Source organism: Aegilops tauschii, chromosome 7, assembly GCF_002575655.3.
Source record: "Aegilops tauschii subsp. strangulata cultivar AL8/78 chromosome 7, Aet v6.0, whole genome shotgun sequence".
Classification (NCBI taxonomy): Eukaryota; Viridiplantae; Streptophyta; class Magnoliopsida; order Poales; family Poaceae; genus Aegilops; species Aegilops tauschii.
The window spans coordinates 238,270,106-238,276,635 of NC_053041.3; positions in this window are offsets into that span (position 1 = coordinate 238,270,106).

A 6,530-nucleotide genomic window follows, 5' to 3' on the forward strand; every position below is an offset into this window, starting at 1 on the left:
ATCAAATCACATAACTCATAATACAAATCGTCATCGAACGTTAAGCGTGCAGACCCTACAGGTTCGAGAACTATGTAGACATGAACGAGACACATCTGCGGTCAATAACCAATAGCGGAACCTGGATGCTCATATTGGCTCCTACATATTCTACGAAGATCTTTATCGGTCAAACCGCATAACAACATACGTTGTTCCCTTTGTCATCTGTATGTTACTTGCCCGAGATTCGATCGTCGGTATCATCATACCTAGTTCAATCTCGTTACCGGCAAGTCTCTTTACTCGTTTCGTAATGCATCATCCCGCAACTAACTCATTAGTCACGTTGCTTGCAAGGCTTATAGTGATGTGCATTACCGAGAGGGCCTAGAGATACCTCTCCGATGCACTGAGTGACAAATCCTAATCTCGATCTATGCCAACCCAACAAACACCTTCGGAGACACCTGTAGAGCATCTTTATAATCACCCAGTTACGTTGTGACGTTTGATAGCACACAAGGTGTTCCTCCGATATTCGGGAGTTGCATAATCTCATAGTCAGAGGAACATGCATAAGTCATGAAGAAAGCAATAGCAATAAACTAAACGATCATAGTGCTAAGCTAATGGATGGGTCATGTCAATCACATCATTCTCTAATGATGTGATCCCGTTCATCAAATGACAACTCATATCTATGGCTAGGAAACTTAACCATCTTTGATTAATGAGCTAGTCAAGTAGAGGCATACTAGTGACACTTTGTTTATCTGTGTATTCACACATGTACTAAGTTTCCGGTTAATACAATTCTAGCATGAATAATAAACATTTATCGTGATACAAGGAAATATAAATAACAACTTTATTATTGCCTCTAGGGCATATTTCCTTCAGTCTCCCACTTGCACTAGAGTCAATAATCTAGTTCACATCGCCATGTGATTTAACACCAATAGTTCACAACGTCATGTGATTTAACACTCTATAGTTCACATCGCCATGTGACCAATACCCAAAGGGTTTACTAGAGTCAATAATCTAGTTCACATCGCCATGTGATTAACACCCAAAGAGTACTAAGGTGTGATCATGTTTTGCTTGTGAGAGAAGCTTAGTCAATGGGTCTGTCACATTCAGAGCCGTATGTATTTTGCAAATTTTCTATGTCTACAATGCTCTGCACGGAGCTACTCTAGCTAATTGCTCCCACTTTCAATATGTATCCAGATTGAGACGTAGAGTCATCTGGATCGGTGTAAAAGCTTGCATCGACGTAACTCCTTACGACGAACTCTTTGTCACCTCCATAACCGAGAAACATTTCCTTATTCCACTAAGGATAATTTTGACTGCTGTCCAGTGATCCACTCCTGGATCACTATTGTACCCTCTTGCCAAAATCATAGTGAGGTACACAATAGGTCTGGTATACATCATAGCATAATTTATAGAACCTATGACTGATGCATAGGGAATGACTTTTCATTCTCTTTCTATTTTCTGCCATGGTCGGGTTTTGAGTCTTTACTCAACTTCACACCTTGCAAATACAGGCAATAACTCCTTCTTTGACTATTCCATTTTGAACTACTTCAAAAACTTGTTAAGGTATGTACTCATTGAAAAAATTTATCAAGCGTCTTGATCTATCTCTATAGATCGTGATGCCTAATATGTAAGCAGCTTCACCGAGGTCTTTCTTTGAAATACTCCTTTCAAACACTCCTTTATGCTTATAGAAAATTCTACATCATTTCCGATCAACAATATGTCATTGACATATACTTATCAGAAAGGCTGTAGTGCTCCCACTCACTTTCTTGTAAATACAAGCTTCGCCGCAAGTCTGTATAAAACTATATGCTTTGATCAACTCATCAAAGCGTATATTTCAACTCCGAGATGCTTGCACCAGTCCATAGATGGATTGCTGGAGCTTGCACACTTTGTTAGCACCTTTAGGATTGACAAAACCTTCTTGTTGCATCATATACAACTCTTCTTTAAGAAGTCCATTAAGGAATGTAGTTTTTGACATCCATTTGCCAGATTTCATGAAATGTGGGAATTGCTAACATGATTCGGACAGACTTTAAGCATTGATACGAGTAAGAAAATCTCATCGTAGTCAACATCTTGAACTTGTCAAAAACCCTTTTCGACAAGTCGAGCTTTGTAGATAGTAACACTACTATCAGTGTCTGTCTTCCTCTTGAAGATCCATTTATTCTCAATGGCTCACCGATCATCGGGCAAGTCAATCAAAGTCCATACTTTGTTCTCATACATGGATCCCATCTCAGATTTCATGGCCTCAAGCCATTTCGCGGAATCTGGGCTCATCATCACTTCCTCATAGTTCGTAGGTTCGTCATGGTCTAGTAACATGACTTCCAGAACAGGATTACCGTACCACTCTGGTGTGGACCGTACTCTGGTTGACCTATGAGGTTCAGTAGTAACTTGATCTGAAGTTTCATGATCATCATCATTAGCTTCCTCACTAATTGGTGTAGGAATCACAAGAACTGATTTATGTGATGTACTACTTTCCAATTCGGGAGAAGGTACAATTACCTCATCAAGTTCTACTTTCCTCCCACTCAGTTCTTTCGAGACAAACTCCTTCTCTAGAAAGTATCCTATTTTTAGCAACGAATATCTTGCCTTCGGATCTGTGATAGAAGGTGTACCCAACAGTTTCCTTTCGGTATCCTATGAATACACATTTCTCCTATTTGGGTTCGAGCTTATCAGGTTGAAACTTTTTCACATAAGCATCGCCGCCCCAAACTTTAAGAAATGACAGCTTAGGTTTCTTGCCAAACCATAGTTCATATGGTGTCGTCTCAACGGATTTAGATGGTGCCCTATTTAACGTGAATGCAGCTCTCTCTAATGCATAACCCTAAAACAATAGTGGTAAATCGGTAAGAGACATCATAGATCGCACCATATCTAATAAAGTACGGTTATGACGTTCGGACACACCATTACGCTGTGGTGTTCCAGGTGGCGTGAGTTGCGAAACTATTCCACATTGTTCCAAATGAAGACCAAACTCATAACTCAAATATTCACCTCCACGATCAGATCGTAGAAACCTTATTTTCTTGTTACGATGATTTTCCACTTCACTCTAAAATTCTTTGAACTTTTCAAATGTTTCACTTATGTTTCGTCAAGCAGATATACCCATATCTGCTCAAATCATTTGTGAAGGTCAGAAAATAACGATACCCACCGCAAGCCTCAACACTCATCGGATCGCATACATCAGTATGTATTATTTTGAATAAGTCAGTTGCTCGCTCCATTGTTCCGGAGAACGGAGTCTTAGTCATGTTGCCCTTGAGGCATGGTTCGCAAGCATCAAGTGATTCATAATCAAGTGATTCCAAAAGTCCACCAGCATGGAGTTTCTTCATGCTCTTTACACCAATATGACCTAAACGGCAGTGCCGCATATAAGTTGCACTATCATTATTAACTTTGCATCTTTTGGCTTCAATATTATGAATATGTGTATCACTACGATCGAGATTCAATAAACCATTTATATTGAGTGTATGACCATAGAAGGTTGTATCATGTAAATAGAACAACAATTATTCTTTGACTTAAATGAATAACCGTATTGCAATAAATATGATCCAATCATATTCATGCTCAACGCAAACACCAAATAACATTTATTTTAGGTTCAACACTAATCCCGAAGGTAAAGGGAGTGTGCGATGGTGATCTTATTAACCTTGGAATCACTTCCAACTCACATCATCACCTCGCCCTTAACTAGTCTCTGTTTATTTTGCAACTCCCGTTTTGAGTTACTACTCTTAGCAAGTGAACCAGTATCAAATACTGAGGGGTTGCTATAAACACTTGTAAAGTACACATCAATAACATGTATATCAAATATAACTTTGTTCACTTTGCCATCCTTCTTATCCACCAAGTATCTAGGGCAGTTCCACTTCTAGTGACCATTTCCTTTGCAGTAGAAGCACTCAGTTTTAGGCTTGGGTCTACCTTTGGGCTTCTTCATGGGAGTGGCAACTTGCTTGCCATTCTTCTTGAAGTTCCCTTTCTTTCCCTTGCCCTTTTACTTGAAACTAGTGGTCTTGTCAACCATCAACACTTGATGCTTTTCTTGATTTTTACCTTCGCTAATTTCAGCATCGCGAAGAGCTCGGGGAATTGTTTTCGTCATCCCTTGCATATTATAGTTCATCACGAAGTTCTAGTAACTTGGTGATAGTGACTAGAGAAGTCTGTCAATCACTATTTTATCTGGAAGATTAACTCCCACTTGATTCAAGTGATTGTAGTACTCAGACAATCTAAGCACATGCTCACTGGTTGAGCTATTCTCCTCCATCTTGTAGGCAAAGTACTTGTCAGAGGTCTCATACCTCTTGACTCGGGCATGAGTCTGAAATACCAATTTCAGCTCTTGGAACATCTTATATGCTTCGTGGCGTTCAAAACATTTTTGAAGTCCCGGTTCTAAGCCGTAAAGCATGGCGCACTAAACTATCAAGTAGATATCATACCGAGCTTGCCAAACGTTCATAACGTCTATATTGCTCCTACAATAGGTCCGTCACCTAGCGGTGCATGAAGGACATAATTCTTCTGTGCAGCAATGAGGATAACCCTCAGATCACGGACCTAGTCCGCATCATTGCTACTATCATCTTTCAACTTATTTTTCTCTAGGAACATATCAAAAAATAAACGGGGAAGCTATAGGCGAGCTATTGATCTACAACATAGATATGCAAATACTATCATGACTAAGTTCATGATAAATTAAAGTTCAATTAATCATATTACTTAAGAACTCCCACTTAGATAGACATCCCTCTAATCATCTAAGTGATCACGTGATCCATATCAACCAAACCATGTCCGATCATCACGTGAGATGGAGTAGTTTTCAATGGTGAACATCACTATGTTGATCATATCTACTATATGATTCACGCTCGACCTTTCGATCTCAGTGTTCCGAGGCCATATCTGCATATGCTAGGCTCGTCAGGTTTAACCCGAGTATTCTGCATGTGCAAAACTGGCTTGCACTCGTTGTATGTGAACGTAGAGCTTATCACACCCGATCATCACGTGGTGTCTCGGCACGACGAACTGTCGCAACGGTGCATACTCAGGGAGAACACTTGTACCTTGAAATTTAGTGAGATATCATCTTATAATGCTACCGTCGTACTGAGCAAATAAGATGCATAAAAGATAAACATCACATGCAATCAAAGTATGTGACATGATATGGCCATCGTCATCTTGTGCCTTTGATCTCCATCTCCAAAGTACCGTCATGATCACACCGGCATGACACCATGATCTCCATCATCTTGATCTCTATCAACGTGTCGTCACATGGTCGTCTCGCCAACTATTGCTTTTTGCAACTATTGCTATCGCATAGCGATAAAGTAAAGCAATTACATGGCACTTGCATCTTATGCAATAAAGAGACAGCCATAAGGCTCCTGCCAGTTGCCGATAACTTTACAGAACATGATCATCTCATATAACAATTTATATCTCATCACGTCTTGACCATATCACATCACAACATGGCCTGCAAAAACAAGTTAGACGTCCTCTACTTTGTTGTTGCAAGTTTTACGTGGCTGCTACAGGCTTATTAAGAACCGTTCTTACCTACGTATCAAAACCACAACGATTTTTCGTCAAGTGTGCTGTTTTAACCTTCAACAAGGACCGGGCGCAGTCACACTCGATTCAACTAAAGTTGGAGAAACAGACACCCACTAGCCACCTATGTGCGAAGCACGGTGGTAGAAACAGTCTCATGAACACGGTCATGTAATGTCGGTCTGGGCCGCTTCATCCAACAATACTACCGAATCAAAGTATGACATGCTGGTAAGAAGTATGACTATTATCGCCCACAACTCTTTGTGTTCTACTCGTGCATATAACATCTACGCATAGACCTGGCTCTGATACCACTGTTGGGGAACGTAGTATTTCAAAAAAAATTCCTACGAGCATGCAAGATTTATCTAGGAGAAGCATAGCAACGAGCGGGGGAGAGTGTGCCCACGTACCCTCATAGACCGCGGAAGCATTTAGTAACGCGGTTGATGTAGTCGAACGTCTTCGCGATCCAACCGATCAAGTACCGAACGAACGGCACCTCCGCGATCTGCACACGTTCAGCTCGGTGACGTCCCTCGTACTCTTGATCCAGCTGAGGCCGAGGGAGAGTTTCGTCAGCACGACGGCGTGGTGACGGTGATGATGAAGTTACCAACACAGGGCACTACGACAATATGACCGAGGTGGAAAACTGTGGAGGGGGGCACCGCACACGGCTAAAGATCAACTTGTGTGTCTTGGGGTGCCCCCTTGGCCACTTATATAAAGGAGGGAGGAGGAGGATGCAGGACTAGGAGGGGTGCGCCTATAGGGGGAGTCCAACTAGGATTCCCAATCCTAGTTGGAGTCCCCTTCCTTTTCCAAGAGGGGAGAGAGGGAAGGAGTACGAG